The sequence below is a fragment of the Protopterus annectens genome, chromosome 1.part0 (genome assembly GCF_019279795.1).
Source record: "Protopterus annectens isolate FY-2018-M chromosome 1.part0, PAN1.0, whole genome shotgun sequence".
Taxonomy (NCBI): Eukaryota; Metazoa; Chordata; order Ceratodontiformes; family Protopteridae; genus Protopterus; species Protopterus annectens.
The window spans coordinates 7313513-7333803 of NC_056725.1; the positions used below are offsets into that span (position 1 = coordinate 7313513).

At 39.1% G+C, this 20291-nt stretch overlaps 1 protein-coding gene and 1 long non-coding RNA gene across 2 annotated transcripts in view; one reads left to right on the plus strand and one right to left on the minus strand.

The window, feature by feature from the left end:
- LOC122807413 (zinc finger and BTB domain-containing protein 1-like) overlaps positions 1–13028 on the minus strand; it is a 423690-nt gene extending 410662 nt beyond the window's left edge. Inside the window, exon 1 of the mRNA XM_044078440.1 lies at positions 12655–13028. The gene's annotated coding sequence lies outside the window, so the exon portion shown is untranslated. The remainder of the gene's footprint in view (positions 1–12654) is intronic.
- Positions 13029–13116: 88 nt separating this feature from the next.
- LOC122801195 overlaps positions 13117–20291 on the plus strand; it is a 205177-nt gene continuing 198002 nt past the window's right edge. The window contains exon 1 of the long non-coding RNA XR_006364675.1: positions 13117–13295. This is a non-coding gene — a long non-coding RNA (uncharacterized LOC122801195). The remainder of the gene's footprint in view (positions 13296–20291) is intronic.

Genomic DNA, 20291 nt, shown 5'->3' on the forward strand with positions numbered 1-20291 from the left:
CCACACCTCCCAACCTCCCCTCTTCCTTTTCTCCTGGCTAACCTTCTTCCCTTCTAAACCTCTCACTTATACCCAGGCTATAAACTATAACCTATCTCCACCCAACCTCTCGACCTATGCTTCTCATCCCTTCCTTCACAATTACTTTCTAGCATCTTAGCCATTAAGTATTCCATACCTTTTCTTTCTAATACCGGACCCAGTTTAAAAAAGTGTACAACTACATATTGAATGCAATTTATATGAATCTTTTCCTATTGCTATTTCAATTTGTTTATGTAACTTACAATGTGATACTTCTATATGTTATATAGTCTATATGTCTACATGTTATGTAAGTTGTTATGCAGAACTTCGCTGCTTAACCAAAATGGAAATTATAAAACTTTATGTAACTTGTTATGTGGAGCTTTTCTCCCCGGGCCTCCACTGAAAACGGGCTCTCTAGCCCAGTGGACCTCCCCGGTCACCAAACTGGAATAAATAAATAATATCTCTTCACACTATCAAATTAACAGCAATATCCTATGTACCTATGAAGCGGTAAGGGATCTGGGATCACAAGTAGACTGCGACCTTAACTTTGACCACCACTTGTCTACTGTAGTAAGGAAGATTTTCTATGTAGCACACTTGATTAGCAAAGGCATCGCCTGTAGAGCAAAGGAGGTTATAACCCCTCTATACTAGTCACTAATCAGGCCCATAACCGAGTATAACACCCCTTTTGGCATGTACCATATAAATCACTTGCAGCAATTGGAGAGACCTCAGAGGTTTCTAACTTAGAAGATCAAGAGACTCCATCATATGCCTTACACAGACTGAATAAAGTCCCTATCACTATACTCAGTATCATATAGACTCACTTCTTAGTCCCCCAAGACCTGTCTTTCAGAGCAATCTCCACCCAAATCTAATGAATTTACATCTGTAAATCAAACGGGACTAGAGCTACTCATTCCAGTGACCTAAATATGGCCTGTGACTTGAATAGGACATGCTGGAGGGACAGCTTCGTCTCCCAGAGACTATCACGTCTTTGGAATAAGCTGCCCATTCATGTGAAGCACAGCACCTCTATGACACTGTTCAAATGGAACCTGGATGAGTGGATGCGGCACCGTAAATTCTTATAGGGGATAGCGCCCACAAAGCTTCTGGACATGGGCAGTCATTACTAAACACAATCCTGGGTATTGACTGGAGTATCTATGGTATTACACTGGGATGAAACGACTAGGCTTGAAATGACCACTTGGTCAACAGCCTAGTAACCTCCTATGATCATATTCAATGCCAAATTATGCAGTTTTGATGCAAAAAAGGGTGCCGTTTTCATGTTTTACTTTGTCAATATGGATATATCCTTAAAATTTTTTGAACATGAAAAACGCTTCCACTACATCACAAAAGTCTGAAACCACAATGCCTCACTTCATAAGTTAATGTAGTCTACTACATTTCCATGTTAAATGCATCAGCAGGAGTTTCTTACATCTTAGAAAGACAAGATAACAACTAGGTATTGCAGGTGGAACAGCTACCTTGAGAAATAACATGTGATGCTGTGGTACTGACACTGCAATGCAAGTAAAAAGCACATTATTTTTTCTTACCAGTAATATATTGAAATTTATCTAAATCGTTATCCAGTATCTACCATGACATCAATCTGTGGATGTGGCTATACATAACTGAGTAAATAAACTAAAAAATGCATTGTAATCTTCCTTGCAATTTTATCATGAGGAAAACAGCTGGAAATTAAATTAATTGTAAAACAAAAATGCTTCAGAATATAATTAATACACTTAAGTTTTAATCAATTTTGATATACAGTGCCAACACTACAGATACTAACACTTGTTACACCTGTTCTGAAAACACTTTTGGGAATAGCTTCACAGTCCAAGAAGCAAATAAGATATCCGCCACGGAATCCAGACACAAAACGGAAGTTGTTTCAAAATGTAAAAATCTTTTATTCCAAACGAAAACAAGAAGAGTATCCACAAGCGCTTTCACTTGGATGTTCCAAGCTTTATCAAGTAGTTTTAATGTTCCAGAACAACTGTTTAAATAGTTGGTAGGCTCTAATTAAGCCAAAAAACGTGTACTTAATTAACCAATTGTCATTAATAATTAAAACTCTTGTAAACCAATATTAAGCACTAAAATTCAGCTACCATTGCTGTTTACTATATGCTGCACACAAATTCTGCAGTTTATCATTTGTTTAAATACAAATCAGTGCATATAGATGTCATTACAAAACACAATGTTTCTTTAAACTGTATTTTGAATTTAAACCTGTTCAGTGCCTTTTAGATGTATTTGTCTTAAAAACATAAATAAAACAAGTGTTACACATTGTGTGTTTTCTAACCCTCCCAACCCCCCCCTTTTTTCTTTTATATGTAATTTTCTCTTGTTACCACTAATTTATCTTACCAATTAAAATGTAAAATGTAAAAATGTAGAATGTATATCACCATTCTAATAAATTTTCTACAAACTTGTGTTGTAGCAGGTAGATTATAGTCTGTCCCTTCTCATTTTTAAAACTGGCTTGATACTAATAGTATCATTTAAACCGGGCCAGTTACTGGCATCTAATCTTAACTGCCATGTTAGTTTTTGTACCGAGTGGACTCCCAGTCCCCCCCTCGAGGCTGTTGTTCTACCTGCTCAACTACCATAAATTTAAAATTGTGGTTTGGACATATAAGGGAATGTTTATAAAGTGCATTAGTTTCTTTGTTCTTTGCTATTTCGTAAAAATGCTCATACATTCTTTATTTAGTGGTGTGCATGTTCTGCAAAAGCTTTTATGTTGGTAAGACGGAAAGGGAACTTAGAAAAAGAATGTATGAGCATTTTTATGAAATAGCAAAGAACAAAGAAACTAATGCACTTTATAAACATTCCCTTATATGTCCAAACCACAATTTTAAATTTATGGTAGTTGAGCAGGTAGAACAACAGCCTCGAGGGGGGGACTGGGAGTCCACTCTCGAGTACAAAGAGCTAACATGGCAGTTAAGATTAGATGCCAGTAACTGGCCCGGTTTAAATGATACTATTAGTATCAAGCCAGTTTTAAAAATGAGAAGGGACAGACTATAATCTACCTGCTACAACACAAGTTTGTAGAAAATTTATTAGAATGGTGATATACGTTCTACATTTTTACATTTTACATTTTAATTGGTAAGATAAATTAATGGTAACAAGAGAAAATTACATATAAAAGAAAAAAGGGGGGTTGGGAGGGTTAGAAAACACACAATGTGTAACACTTGTTTTATTTATGTTTTTAAGACAAATACATATAAAAGGCACTGAACAGGTTTAAATTCAAAATACAGTTTAAAGAAACATTGTGTTTTGTAATGACATCTATATGCACTGATTTGTATTTAAACAAATGATAAACTGCAGAATTTGTGTGCAGCATATAGTAAACAGCAATGGTAGCTGAATTTTAGTGCTTAATATTGGTTTACAAGAGTTTTAATTATTAATGACAATTGGTTAATTAAGTACAAGTTTTTTGGCTTAATTAGAGCCTACCAACTATTTAAACAGTTGTTCTGGAACATTAAAACTACTTGATAAAGCTTGGAACATCCAAGTGAAAGCGCTTGTGGATACTCTTCTTGTTTTCGTTTGGAATAAAAGATTTTTACATTTTGAAACAACTTCCGTTTTGTGTCTCGATTCCGTGGCGGATATCTTATTTGCTTCTTGGTCTGTGGTTCTACAATAGCTTCACAGTACCAGTGAGTCCAGCTCAAGAATGCCCAGCTCCTGGGTCCCCAGAAAGACTGAAGTAATACAGCATCCACAGTGAAGCCATCTGGCAAAATTATCTAATTTATTTCTTTACTGAGAATGTCAATACAGATGGATAGCAGCCAAATACCATGGAGACAACTCCAAGACAAAGAGAATAAGCAAGCAAGAAAGCAGCATGTTACAGCAGACATTATACAGTTAAATAAGCAATACAGAACTATCGAGCACAGCATTAGTATAGTCCTAAACACAGGAACGCAAGAAATTCTACCCTTCTATGTATTACATAAAAGGGCAAATAATAAATTTAAGTTAGAAGTTAGAAGAAAGGTCTGAGAGCTGCACATGAGGACTACACAGGAAGAGTTATACAACAGTGGCTTAGTAGGAGAATGAAGTACTCATCTAAAACCACAGTTAGACATCCAATTATTACTGAAGGGAGAGTCTGGAAGGAGTTTAAATACCCACTTATCTTTGGCAGTTTTTATCTCAGGAAGGAGCTTATTCCAGATTTTACCAAAAGGGCTGGAAAATATGGCCACTGACTTTTTGAAGGACATAAGAAAGTGGACCAGCTGGTGAGTAGATTGTTTAAGGCTCTGAGGAGTGTCTCTAGTTAGTGAATTTAGATAGGGAGGGCCACTTTCAGCAGTAGTAGTTGTGTACAGTGAAGTAATGTTATATTCAAGCCAGCCATGACCAGGCAAAGAAAATAATGGTTGGTATGAATACTGTGCTCAAAAGCCAAACAGGTGATTCTGTTTGCTTGTTCTAATTGGATTGGAAGTGGTGAGGTTAATTTAATAAAGTGAGGGACGTACACAAGACAGAGTGGTTGATTGACTCTGGATGTGGAGAGTCTAACTTTGGTAGTTAGGAAAGATTTAGCCCTATGCTGTCTAACGGCCATGTTAGTTTTTCCAATTCTGCTACATACATGGGAACTGAAATTAAGTTGATTATCAACTCTAATAAATGGAATTTTAATTTGTTTCAGCTTCTGTAAGAGGGTAAGACTGAGTGAAGTGATTATGAGAAGGGGCATCCATTTGTTTTACTGTATATGCCTGTTTGGTCAAATTGGTGTTTGTGGTTCTTATTTATTTGAGCTGCTGTTTGTTCAAAAACTGTTGAAGATGGAGGTACACTGAGGAGTCAAGTTTTGCTCCCTTATCCACTGCAGTGTGACCTCCACTTTGATATATTTAAGTTGCAGAGAATGTGGAGGGGATGCAACTCCCCATATGTAGAGGGAGGGGGTGCATGGGGACCTGCCCCCTGAGTTTTGTTAGGGTTAGGATTGTAGGTTTATTTGCTTTGCACTTAGGGAGATTTCAAGTGAGGTGTGGTGTCGTCTTGTGTTTAGGGTTTGGGTACCTGTATGACATTAAGATTCAACGTTGTGCTGTTTGACACATTGTGCTATGATTTAATGACGTTCAATATATTGTGCCATCAATCAAAATGTCATACATCCAGAATAGGTAAGCTTGACACAGAAGCAGACCCATGCAATTTAGCCACGTATTAAATATGTGAAAAGATGTGCAAACCGAGACAGCAAATAGAAGAGTTCATTATTACCCATGTCTACTGCTGACAAAGATGGCAAAGAGCCGTGAGTCAAGCATGGAGCCATTTCTGACACCAGTGGCAACACAGCAATGTGCAGATGTAGCAGTCTATTTCCCCACCTGTGACTTTTTATTATGAACCATTTAATGGCACTTAGTAGGAAGCCTTACGTTTTTGACAGTCTGAATAAGCCTGTCGTGCAAGGCAGTATCAAAAGTTTTCAGTAAGTCTAAAAATATCACATTTACAAATATTCCAGTACAAGATTCAACACAAATATACTCAGCCAGGAATGAATGTATTGGTTGCATGGATTTGAAGCCACGTTGAGTAAATGCTGTTTGGAGGTAACCCATAACTTGTTTGTAGATACATTTTCCATACTTTTTAAAACTGGGGGAAGTAATGCACCTGGATGTCAATTCTTCTAGAAAATGGAAGGGTCCATCTTATGCAGCAGAAGCACAAGGAAATGTTTCCAGTAATATGGCACAACACCTTCCATGACAGATGCCACCAAAAGCCATGTGATACTGAAATAAGACAGCCACTGGGGGATGAAGTCATAGGATACAAGGGAAATGATCCGCTGGGAGTTAGCCACATAACTTTTAGACTGGCAATAGATTAGATGTCTTAACAGAAATCTGTAAGAGACTGACAATATTCTTTATGTGGTACTTCACTAGCGCCAAGCAACAGAAATGGGAGGGAACACAATTCAGCCTTGACATGGCCAGCTGTCTTTTGGGTTACCATGGGAACAATATAAAAGGGTAAGAAAAAAAAAGAATGGAATTCTACACTGGAATGAAAATCTATGTGGACAAGGTCACTAGCATACAAGTAAAGAATAAGCCTTGGAATGGTAGGGCAGTCGTAATCCTATTTCTGAAATCTTGCCAGCCGCCCCTCCATGTCAGCCACTATCTCTAGTCCTCTAGCATCAGGGTCATTAATGCTACAGATAAATGCTCTTCAGCAGCAGCAGTCTGGCTTTCTCAGTGCTGTTCAAGTGGCACACCGAAACCCATTTAAACCCATCAGTTTGGAGGTAAAAGAACACAGGCAAACAACAGACTTCTGAAAGCATCGGTGGACAAGAACAGCTTTGTGAAAAGGAAATGCTCAGAAATTAAAACCAGAGAAAGCAGAATGGCTAATAAAGTCCGAACTGATTAAGATCAGTAAGCAGCAAATAAAGCATATGCTAGAAAGAGAAGCAGCTGTAGTCTGTAGTGCTCGATTTCACAGATTCTAGCAATGGCCTTACCATCACATTATTTCAATCTCTTGATGAGACTAAGACCGATTTATGGGAGGTATTTGCTGGACTAAAATGACTTGTTCAACTGTCTAACCATATGTGAAAATGAAAACAAAACGCGTTAACCAGAAATTAGTAAGATAAAAACAATTGAAGTGGATCGCTACATTGGAATCAAGGCTACAATGGATTTGTTTTTTTAACGGCACTTGATGTCTTATCTTACAGAAGGCTGTAACTACTTTAACAGATAGTGAATGAGGCATGTGGGTGGGCCTTCCCAAATGAACCATGACATATCATGTAGTCACCCAGGATGTACTACAAAGTCGATGAAATTACATATTTTTGCATGGAAACAACATTACCAATATTTTACACTCTCACCAGACTACTACTGTATGTTGTTCTATCTGACTGGAGGTGTAGAAACAGCACATTAGGCACTTGGATGCTTATCATTTGGGAGTGCAGGGAACTGTCCTGTCCAAATCTAATCTCAAGGACAGACTTTATCCTGGAGATTGTATCTTCAATCTGGCCCTTTTTTTCTATTTATTTTTGCCCAGGAAAGGAGTAGGCCAAAAGAAATCGTCCTTATGTCTCTATTAATGTTAGCAGCAAAGAAATCAGTAACAAGAAAATGGAATCATAGCTCCCACCCCACTAGTAGTGAACTCACAGAAATTATGCAATAAATATATTCTATGGAGACTGTACCTTACAAGGACAGAAGGCAACAGACTTAGAAACAAATAGAACCCATGTCTCCTTCAAATGATGACCCCTCTCTCACACTTCTGGATCCTTTCTTACTAACAGTCAAATGGGGACTTAACTTATGTTTGTCAATCATGGGCTGGTTTGCCTCCATAACAGCTGTTCATAGGTGTTAATGACCCGGGAGCCTTTACAAGCCTAGCCCATAGGATTACCCTGGTATTGTGCCACCCAACCTTAGTTCCTAGTGCTTCTGTCAAGTAGAGCCACTGGAGTGATCCCAGAGGTGAATTTTCTATTTCCTATCCACTCATCAAGATTTCTCTTGAAGAGGGCCAGTGAGGTGCTCTGCTTGACATGTATGGGAAGTCTATTCCATAGCATGGCCAGTCTCTGGATGTTACTTTACAAATTTTCAATCACAAAGTGAAATTACGATCAATCACCTGCTCATAATTCTTTATAGTCCATGGGAAGTTCAAACTGCCTAGATATATCACTACTTAAAAAAGGTTTGGCACAGCAATCCATCTAACAGCTTTAAAAGTTGTAACACATACCTTGTGCTGCCATAAAAAGGCATACACAAATAAAATGCCACTCTAAATCAAATGACTTTAAAAGTTATTGGGCACTTGTCAAATTTTTGTTGTTAGTAGTTGCTTGAACTGCTGTGTGTTACAACTTCTAAAGCTGTCAGTTGGTTTCTGATGCTGTTTTGTGGTGAGTGCCACGTGTGGGCCAGTGTGAGGCTCACTAACACAGGTACATAAACAAGAACCTACTATTGTTCTTCTTTCTGCTTTTCCCGGTTAGGGGTCACCACAGCGGAACTCTGGTCCACTAATGATTGGCAGTAGATTTTTACGGTGCCAAGGTGCCAGCCCAATGCCCAACCTTCAACAAAGGCACGCCCACTCACACATGTCTTTCGAACACCACTCGATCGCGGGGAGGACATGCAGACTCCACACAGAAGGCCCTCCAGCAGAGAATCGAACAGGAGAACCTCTAGCTGTGAGGCAATAAAGTCATTTAATAAGGCATTTGTATATGGACATTGCTTTTTTCTCAACTTCAGAGGATAACCAGAGTACTCCACACATTACAAGATAACGTTAACACAGCTTGCCCTTTAACAAAATACTTTATGTACTTCAGAGTAAAGTAAAAAAAGTATACATTAATTTAGAAAGACAAATGGCTTTTAAGTATTATTGCAATTAATGAACTGAGCCAATGTAATTAAATCTGCCAGTAAATTAGTCCCTCTACAGAAAGGTTTTTTGGTTGCCATGTATCTACCCATTTCTCTCGCTCTCTCTCTTTTTTTTTTTTTTTGACATGACTTCAGCCAACGGGTCACACGACTGATAAACTCATTGCAAGACCCCCTTTTAATAAACCACCCTAGCAACTAAAGAATTTCTGCAACTGCTTGTGAAAGTGAAGGTGCTCCTCTACAGACTGCTTGCCAGATATTTCAGACTCGCAGCTAAAGTGCATTTGATTTAAAAAATGTGTATATACATATGCAAATATATCTGTATACATATTTTCTGTATCTGTCATATAATAGCACAGAAGGATACAGCTCTGGTTATGATCGAGGCTGCTAGAGTTCACAGGAAAAAAATTAAGCTAACTAGCCTGAAGGGACATTTTGAGCCTGGATATGTTATCCCATTAGGTGTTCAAAACACCCTTACCATGATTTTTATTTCTACACCTCCCATTTGTGAATAAATGTTTCTGGGGTCATGTAGGTTGAAGCAGTCCAGTGTTTGTAGAGCTAGCTCACCAATCATGGGGCTAGGGAATGATGGTTCTAGTCAGCCAAGCACCACTAAGAAAGCAGAAGTTTGCAAGGCACCCCAAAGGCCAGAACCAAAGATGTGGACTTAGCATGCACAATCTAGCAAAGTGGCCCCTGTGATCAAGCAGGAGTTCACATCAGTCAGCAGGGGCAGGAACAGAGACTAAACTAAAAACACCTTTACTAGGGATGTCGAGAAGGACACAAATCACCACCACAGCTGCCTATATGACAGCACCTCCTATCATCTCTCATTCTCTCAATGGGGGCTCAACTGTAGTGAGGGAATGAATAGGCTGAGGTAGGCTTAATGGCCAATAGGGATGGAGGTAAAACCTTACAGAAAAAAAACTTGCTTAATGACTTTTCATAAGAAAAGTAAACATCAAACCTTCTTAGTATTAATTTGTATATAACCAAGCTAATTACATATGATGTTCTCCACTGTATAGTTACTGACACTACTTCATGAAACTGCATAATGCATCAAATATGAAACATAAAGACTAATTACCCAATATTGATCATACAGCTTTCCATCTACTATCCATTAGCCTCATCTGACCTTAGAAAAGTTTATGAAACTAATCACCCAGGACTGCTTGCTCCTGCACAAAATGATAAGCAGTTCTAGAAATGGCTTTGTTAAAAGAAGACAGACTGTGAAAATGCAAAACATTCTCCAAGTTTTTTGCCTAACGTTTTGATAACACATCAGAAGTTTTCTTATTGTAGCTCTTCTTACAAGAAAAGCTCAAAAGTGCGAACTGCAAAGCAATGTGGCACCCTGCCTGGGGGTTTTCATATCCATTCCACAGCCACATAACTGCTGCTTTTAAGCATCCATTTATAGTGCATTTGTGTCCTACTTTTTCCCCTCAAGAGATAAAAAAAAAAACAGGAGAAAGAATTCATACAATTATCATGCTGCAGGTATGGACTTCTTGTTACGTCCTAACCAGTAAACTGACCCTCCTGAATTGTAAGCAATGACTTACGCTGCTCTCAATATCCATGTGCCTATGCATGGCATGCATACAAGTCTATACCTTCAGTTCTTTGCTAGCCTAGATACAGTAATAAAAGGTTTCCCCCCATCCGCAAGAGAAGTCTGGTTTCTCATTATTATTTTCTCCCTTACTGCCTTTCTGGCATATGGGCTACTGACCAAAGCTCTGTCAGTGTTGTCTGGGGTAGACACACTGTTTCTACACAACTGAGTTAATTGTTTTTACACATTCAAGTAGGTGCTGCTTCTTCCCTTTAAGTCTGACTTAAACACCTGTAAACTTGGTTCTGTTTGTGCACACATGTACAGACTGATACAAGTTTATTTCCACAAATAAATGGGGGAGAGCTGACCTGAGCCACAAAACTGTCTCAAATTGTGCAAGAACCTGGTTACCAGTCTCACCTAACATTTAGTGCAATATTCACCCGGGAAAAGCCGAAAGACACAAACAAATTCACCATGACTGTAACTTATAGGCCATATAGGGCAGCAGCAATGTAGTAAAATCTCTCTTCTTTCAGTGCAATACATGCCAATTCATAAATTAATCATAGTGCAATACTCTAAGGTCCATAGTGCAAAACTCTAAAGTTCACAGTGCAATACTCAAATGTCTCTTTCTGTGCAAGGATCAATGCAATGTCTTAACCAAGTACCTGTGCAATATTAAAGTCTCATACAAGTAAGTGTTCAGTTCAAAAAGTGTTAAAATGTGTTTCTAATTATGTGCAATATTAGTCTGCCTACCTGCATGTCTGTGATGTAATAACTAGGTGTTACATGTGTAAATGTCTGTGAAAATAGTCTATATGTTGTCTGCACACTGAGTCTGAAGAGACAGAATTTCATTCAGTTTTTGCACTTGTGTGATTTCTGAATGACAATAAAGTTTACTTTGACTTGACTACTGTCCTCAGGAACATCCTGCCTAAAAACTCATGCATACATATACACACACACAAACACAGTGATTTACGCTGGTTTACTTGGACAAGTATCAAATAATACTATAACTGTGTTATTAGTGTGCCGTGAAATCCATGTTATCTGTTTTTTCACCACAAGCATTAATGGGTTGCACGATGCATAATCTTCTGTGAGGACACATTTATATCATCCTTGCGAAGTAACTCTTCTGCCAGAGAAAGCAGCAGCATTATGCCTAATCCACTGTCCCAAACAAGGATGGCATCCTCCAAGTGGTTGCTGCCTCCAGACAGATTATGAAAAGATGGGAGGCTAAGAAGTTTCACAAAAGAAACTGAACAGTTGTGCAAATGTCAGTTACACACTGGACGGTAGCACAGTAGAAACAAACATAGCAAACAACTGTGGAAAGCAGAAGACAGAAAAAATCTACAGAACTGGCCTAAAAGACTACAGAGAGAAAAGATCTGAACAAGTTAAACATTCTCGCTGCTTAACTATTGTATTTATGTCAACAAACTACAAATACAAACCTACTATCCTACATAAATCTAGGGGACCGTGGTAATATTATATCCTAGCTTACATGCTGATTATGATGCTCCTTCCACCACTGTAACCACAAATACTTCTAATGTTTCTTCATGCACCTTTAATACTACTTTCTTAGTTTATCTACCATTTAGGCTGGACATGTCTAGCAGTAACCCATACTCAGTGACCTATAGTGTCAACCTCTTAGCCCAAGACTTGGGGAGAAAGCCAAAAATAATTTGGGTTAGAGGGGGAATAAACCCAAAATTAGGCACAGATTTTAAATATTGCTCTTATCTTAGAAAGTTGCTAAAGCTGTTTTTCCAAATGATATAATGTCTATAACTTGCATTTCTGTCATAAGTAAATACAATCTTTAACAGTCTGCCAGAAAAAATAAATAAATAAAAAACGGAAACTTTATAAGAAAGGGACAGAAATATGAGACAGAAGCAGGGGCAGTTAAAATGCATGACCTGAAGGATAATTTCACCCTAAAAGGGCAACAAGACCCAGCATGGTTGTGCCTTTCAGATGCATTCAATCCTATAGCATAAGAAAAGGCCAGAATCAAACCTCTCAACTGTCCAGATGTTCGCAGAACGTCCAGATTTTTGTTTCATATGTTTGTCCCTTCCTCATAACATTTATGGTTTTCTAGCAAATTACTGGGATTACATGACGACTGGTCACTAAATAATGACATTACATTTGAGTTTCAGAATTCAAATCCTTCGGAAATTATATGTTATAAGAGCAATATTTAAAATATGTCCAAATTTTGTGGCCTTTGTCCCCCATTTTGTCAGGCTTTGTCCAGATTTCTTGCATTAAGAGGTATGAAGAAATAATCCAAATGCAACTATTTGAAAGCTGCTTAGTTTTGTAAATAATGTTAATCATCCATCAATAAAAATAGTTTATAATAAACGGATCACATTAAGAAACAATAGGGACTATTTAAAATGGTAAGAAGACAGTACTGCAGTACTTACTTACCTTAAGACATACAATACGTTTTAACTAAAACTAAGCAAAAGCATAAAGAACGATGCCTTTAGTTTGACGGGTGATTAAAAATGCATGCTACCTAGCTCACAAACAAATGCCATTAGCACGTAAACTAAACTGGGTGACATGCCTGCTAGAAGAAAATTGCCGAGAAACATTATGTCTGATAAGACTTGCGTGCTCTTTGTGGATCCCCTGTTACGCACAACACACTGTGTACAAGAAATAAAATAAATCTGCGTCGATGCAGACTGACTCGCGCTTGTTTTATCATTATTAGTGCCTAGATTACTTAACGAATAAATCTATACCGTGCAAAAATACAACACCCTATTGTATACTGTTGGACAGGAAAATGGGTGTTTTTCGTTGAAGTACGTTTTAGTTTAGGTAGTACGCACAAGCGTGCGTATATCCAGGCTGTCACTTCCGTTGGTTCGTGCACTGACTGAAAACTGTGGCGTGCGTTATTGTTTATGCTATACAGCTTAAAGCTCTTGCTTTTACCTTTTTTATTTTTCTGCACGAATTTCGGCACATGGTGTAGAATAATTAGGGAGTGGAGCTCATTGCAGTATAATTTTGGGATGGGTGTAAGCAGCAAGTGTATGTATTTACCTCGGAAGACGGTGAGCATCTGTGCGCTGAACAACAGCAATATGTTTCAAGGTTACCTAAGTTTTTTTGTTTTTCAGATTAACGATTTGCTGTGTAACTTTGCAGATAGGTGGACTGGACGTAATGTAGTAGAGGCAGAAGAGTGTACTGCATATCTATAGAAGTACCGCACACACGCACACGCCCCTTTCTCCGTTATCAGCAGGCCTTGCGTTGTCCAGGCCTCATTTGAGTGAAAAAAATTGCAGAAGTCTGCCGCGCTTTCTTTGTTAAATAATTTTTAAACAAATATCCACAATTCATAGGGACAATCTTATTAAGTTTTTTGCTTGTCCTTTAACGGGTGTGAATAGCGTAATGGTTGAAGTCCTTGCATCGCAGATATGAAGTAGAGGGCATGATTCTGACCTCTGGTTATTAGCTAATACTGTAATAGTAATCTGTCGACTCAGACTAATAACAGCATTTGTCCGCGATTGGTACACGTACACCTCTACATGCCTTTAATGAAATAGCAAACCACTATCGACACTTTGTCAAATACCTTTCCTTGCCCATTGATGCACACAGGATGTTCACTCGTATAAATATATAATCAGTTCACTTTTGCATACTTTTCCATCTTTAATAATTTTGAATCATTGCCATTGAACCACATTCATAAAACCAGTTCAGTTGTAAATCCTTTTGCATCACTGTATCTGCATTCAGTCTTCTTGGGTAAGAGTCTATCAGCATAGCACATCTTGACTTGGCAATATTTGCAGAACCCCTCCAAATCTGCCAGATTGCGAGGACATCTCTTGTGCACAGCCCTGTTCAGGTCACCCCACCGATTTTCTATTGGATTTAGGTCTGGGCTCAGGCTGGGCCATTCAAAAACTTTTAATTTTCTTTTGGTGAAGCCATTCTTTTGTTGATTTGGATGTATGCTTGAGGTCATTGTTGTGTTGAAAGGTGAAATTCATCTTCAGCTTTCTAGCAGATTCCTGAAGGCTTTGGGCCAAAAGTGAATGGTATTTGGAACTGTTCATAATTCTGGCCACCTTGACTAAAGCCCCAGTTCCAGCTGAAGAAAAGCAACCCCAAAGCATGATACTGCCACCACAATGCTTCACCGTGGGGATGGTGTTCTTTTGGTGATGCGAAGTGTTGTTTTTGCACCAAACGTACCTTTTGGAATTGTGGCCAAAAAAATTCAACCTTGGTCTCCTCAGACCAATGACACATTTTCCCACATGCTTTTGGGGGATGATGTAGTATTTTGCAAATTTTAGCTGGGCCTGGATGTTTTTCTCTGTAAGAAACTGCTTCCGTCTTGCAATCCTACCCTATAAGTCCAGACATATGGAGAATTCGGGAGAGTGTTGTCACATGTAGTACGCAACCAGTACTTGCCAGAAATTCCTGCAGCTCCTTCAGTGTTGCTGTAGGTCTCTTGGCAGCCTCCCTGACCAGTTTTTGTCTTGTCTTTTCATCAATTTTGGAGGGACATCCAGTTCTTTGCAACATCACTAGTGTCCCATATTTTCTCCACTTTTTGATGACTGTCTTCACTGTGTTCCATGGTATATCCCATGCTGTGGAAATTTTTTGTACCATTCTCCTAACTGATACCTTTCAAAAATGAGATGCCTTTGATGCTTTGTAAGCTGTCTGCGAACAATGGCTTTTGTTGTAGCAGGCAAGTGGGCATATGTCAAGAAAATCCTACTAGGACAGCTGAACTTTATTTGGGGTTAATCAGAGTCTCTTTGATGGCAGGAGTGTACCCAAGAAGACTGTTGTAATTAAATCAAAAGGTGCTTCCACAAAGTATTAGTTTAAGGGTGTGCACACACAACAAAGTATTAGTTTAAGAGTGTGCACACTTATACAACCAGCATATTGTACATTTTTTATATTTTTTCCCCTAACAGATTTTGCTTTTCAATTGAATTGTATAGGTTGTACGTCACATAAAGGTGGGGAAAGTTTTAATGATTTATTGTGGTCTTTTTTATATCACAAAAACCTAACATTTTAACAGGGGTGTGTTCACTTTTTATATCCACTGCATCTATATGTGTCTAAGCTGCACAACTTAACAGCCTCCCCTGAAACTGCCCACACGGTACTGTGCAAGAGGATCACCTTGCTGATGACAAAAATGGACCATCTAACAACTTCTTCTTTTGGCTGCTCCTGTCAGGGGTCGCCACAGCAGATCAACTGTTTCCATTTCTTCCTGTCCTCTGCATCTTGCTCTGTCACACCAACCACCTGCATGTCCTCTCTCACCACATCCATAAACCTTATCTTAGGCCTTCCTCTTTTCCTGTTACCTGGCAGCTTCATCCTTAGCATCTTTTTCCCAATATACTCTGCATCCCTCCTCGGCACATGTCCAAACCAACGTAATCTTGCCTCTCTGGCTTTGTCTCCAAACCTTCCAACCTGGGCTGACCCCATAATATACTTATTCCTAATCTGTCCATCCTCGTCACACCCAGTGCAAATCTTAACATCTTCAACTCTGCCACGTCAAGCTCTGACTCCTGCCTTTTTGTCAGTGCCACTGTCTCCAACCCATATAACATAGCTGGTCTCACTACCCTCTTGTAGACCTTCCCTTTTACTTTTACTGGTACTCGTTTGTAACAAGTCACTCCTGACACTCTTCTCCACCCACTCCATTCTGCCTGTACTCTCTTCTTCACCTCTCTTCCACACTCACCATTACACTGAACTGTTGGTCCCAAGTATTTAAACTCATCCACCTTCGTCACCTCTAATCCCTGCATCCTCACCATTCCTCTATCCTCCCTCTCATTCACACACATATATTCTGTCTTAGTCCTGCTGACCTTCATTCCTCTTCTCTGTAGAGCATATCTCCACCTCTCCAGGGTCTCCTCCACCTGTTCTCCACTCTCACTACAGATCACAATGTCCTATGCAAACATCATAGTCCACGGGGACTTCTGTCTGATCGTCTGTCACCATTACAAATAAGAAAGGGCTCAGAGCTGAACCTTGATGTAATCCCACCTCCAACTTAAACGCATCCATCACTCCCACCGCAGACCTCACCGCTGTCACACTACCCTCGTACATATCCTGTACCACTCTTGCATACTTCTCTGACACTCCCGACTTCCTCATACAATACCACAACTCCTCTCTAGGCACCCTGTCATATGCTTTCTCTAAATCCACAAAGACACAATGCAACTCCTTCTGACATTCTCTGTACTTCTCCATCAACACTCTCAAAGCAAACATCGCATCTGTAGTGCTCTTTCCTGACATGAAACCATACTGCTGATCACTAATAATCACCTCCTTTCTTAACCTAGCATCCACTACTCTTTCCCATAACTTCATGCTGTGACTGATCACTTTAATCCCTCTGTAGGTACTACAGCTCTGCACATGACCCTTATTCCAAAACACTTTTTCTCCATTCCCCAGGCATTCTCTGACTTTCCAAGATTTCCTTAAACAATCTAGTTAAAACCTCCACTGTAATTTCACCTAAACACCTCCATGCTTCCACAGGTATGTCATCTGGACCAACAGCCTTTCCGTTCTTCATCCTCTTCATAGCTATCCTTACTTCCTCCTTGCTAATCCACTGCACTTCATGATTCACTATCCTCACATCATCCAACCTTCTCTCCCTCTCATTCTCTTCATTCATCAACCCCTCAAAGTACTCTTTCCATCTGCTCAACACACTCTCCTCGCTTGTGAGTACATTTCCCTCATTATCCTTTATCACCCTCACCTGCTGCACATCTTTACTAGCTCGGTCCCTCTGCCTAGCCAATCGGTACAGGTCCTTTTCTCCTTCCTTAGTGTCCAACCTTTTATACAACTTGTCATACGCCTTATCCTTAGCCTTCGCCACCTCTCTCTTTGCAATGCACCTTATCTCCTTATACTCTTGTCTACTTTCTTCATCTCTCTGACAATCCCACTTCTTCTTCTTCGCCAACCTCTTTCTCTGTATACTCTCCTGTACTTCTTCATTCCACCACCAGGTCTCCTTGTCCTCCTTCCTTTTTCCAGATGTCACACCAAGCACCTTTCTAGCCATCTCTCTTACTAGCTCTGCTGTAGTTACCCAGCAATTCAGTAACTGTTCACTGCCACCCAGTATCTGTCTTAACTTTTCCCTGAACATAACCTCACAATTACCATTTTTCAGTTTCCACCATTTGATTCTTGGTGCTGCCCTCACACTCATCCTCCTCTTGAGCACCAATGTCATCCTACAAACCACCATCCTATGCTGCCTAACTACACTTTCCCCTGCCACCACTTCATCTAACATTCTCCTATATTTATAGCACTGCAACATACTGTAGTCCACTTCCATTCCAAAGCTTTTTGATGTAACTACTCTTACCCACTGACTCTTCCTTTCTTAACCATTTTGGATTTAGTCACATAAACCCAAATGTCTTCCCCCAACCGTGTACATGCCAAAGGTAAAACCATCCATTGACCTTTCTTTTTGTTCAGTTAAATAATTTCTGACCTTTTATTATTTAATAATTTAACATATTATAATATTTTATGGTAACATTTATTTAGTTTTGCTATTTGCTATATGCAATATTTTTACTGCTGTAATTTGATGTATATATATTGCTTTAAAATATTTGGTGCAATTTTGAATGATTAATTGAGGGGTGGGTATATATTTGGCTGGGTTTTTGTGCAATATTGTTCTGAGGAAGTCTCTGTAATAGAGAGGAAAGCGCTTAACTTCAATAAACGTGGTGTCCTTTGGATTGCTCACATTCTGCTGGTTGGTTCTTCTGTGGTTTTCTACTATTTTGTGAGTAATTTCTGACCTTTAACTGCCCCACAATGATCAGCATTAAATCAGCCCAAAATAGTACTACTTCATATAAAGAAAAACAAAACTGGCAAAATGGCAAGCCATAGTTTGCATAGTACTGCTGGTCGTATGAGGTACATCTTGTCAAGAATCTGGGGCGTTTGCTTCCCCCAGCCTTTAAACATTGACTGTACTTGAAATGAATTAGCCAAGTCCCTTAACCCTAAAGCCTGATGAAACCAATTTAAGGCTGATAAAACTCCAACCTCTTTCCTTCATTACCAAAATGTAAGCCGTGATTTGGAGAGGTGGCATTGGGTATGCTTGTTCCCAGCCTCTGAATAAGCTAGTCTGAAAAATTGCTGTATGCATTTATTATAACTTACCCTTGCCATTCCATTGAGGGCATTACACTCTAGCCACCATTCTCGTCTACCCATAAAACCTATAACTGATCTGGCACTCAGTCTGGAGTAGGTTTTGCATTTGGAGGCAGCAACCGGAACCGTGGCCACTGTAAAAGAGAAAGGGAATCTGCTAATGAATTATCAATGTCTGGTATCTGTTTGTTAGGTCCTCTGCTTTACCCATTGCTACTGGTAAAAGGTATCTGCAGCTCACTGACATTCCCCCATGTCTTTCCTCCCCACAAGTAAAAATCATCCAAGTAATGAACAATGTTGTCCACCCCTAACGTGTGTGCCACCAACCAAAGCAAAAAGGTACTAAACTTTTCAAATTTAGCACAAGCAAGTGAACAGCCCATTGGCATGCATTTATAAGCTACTAAACTTTTTAAATACTGCGCAAGCAAATGAACATTATCCATGTGATATTCAACCTCAAAAACTAAGCCGAACCACCCCTGGTTTTTGGTAGCAATGGGTAAAAGTCTAAAAGCAGAATCTATATCTGCTTTTGCCATAAGGTCCCCTCTCCTTTTCACTTTCACCTTCCTAACTGCTTCATCAATGAAGCATAAAGCACCAAAGCCCTATCACCATTTATGTAATCATTCACAGATTTCCCCACCAGATATGACAAGTAATGACTGAGATAAAATTTACCTGGCTTCTTCGTTTTTTTTTGGGGGGGGGACTATGCCTGCAGGTGAAACTTTGATTGCTCATCTGGGTCAGCGAAGAAATAGACCGGCCAATCTGCCCACTTCTAATACCTTACTTAGCTTAGCCTTAACTACTTCCAGATGGTCTTTTGCAGATTTCATGTTCTTAATAATACCCCCTTTTTCTTACCTTTAGCTGGTATCCTGAATCCTGTGACAAACACTTCCTTTAACAATGCTGCTGCCTCTCTACCTGGATACACCTTGAGCCACTTACTTAACATATCCCCTCTTACCGAAGTCGGAAGACGGTCCTGCGTACCCTTTACAGGGATGTGGCATGCAAAATTTTATTCTGAGGGCCTGAGAGATGAAACATGCCTTGGCCGCATGGTTTGTCATTCTGCATGCCATACATTGATGTCTAAGTTTACACTGTAATTGATTCCAGTAGTGGCCAAATTAAGAGTTAACTAAGGAAATTAAATATACAAAAATACATATGCATATATATACATGCACACACATACATATATATAAACACATAACTACTTAATATATGCATACATATATAAACACACATATACTGAAATCTATATACATATATTACACACTCGTGTGTGTGTGTGTGTGTGTGTGTGTATATATATATATATATATACACATACACATCATATACATATCTATATCTTTATATACATACACATCATATACATATATATGCAAATATAAATACATACACCAATATATACACTTTCATACCTATATGCACGCATATTATATACATACACACGCACACATATATATATATATATATATATATATATATATATATATATATATATATATATATATATATGGATCTACCTTAGTAGATCGACATGTTAAAAGAGCGAACACGAATTAACCAACGCCAAAAGATCGCAAGTCACTTCACCGACGCCAGAAGATAGACAGTGCACAAACACGACATCGCATACACCCGACACATCATACCAACAAACAAAACAAATCCCCTATCCAAAACCCACACACACAACACAAGCACACCAAAATCCTTACAAACAAACACTAACCCATACATACACAACTATCTACAACCCTAACCCA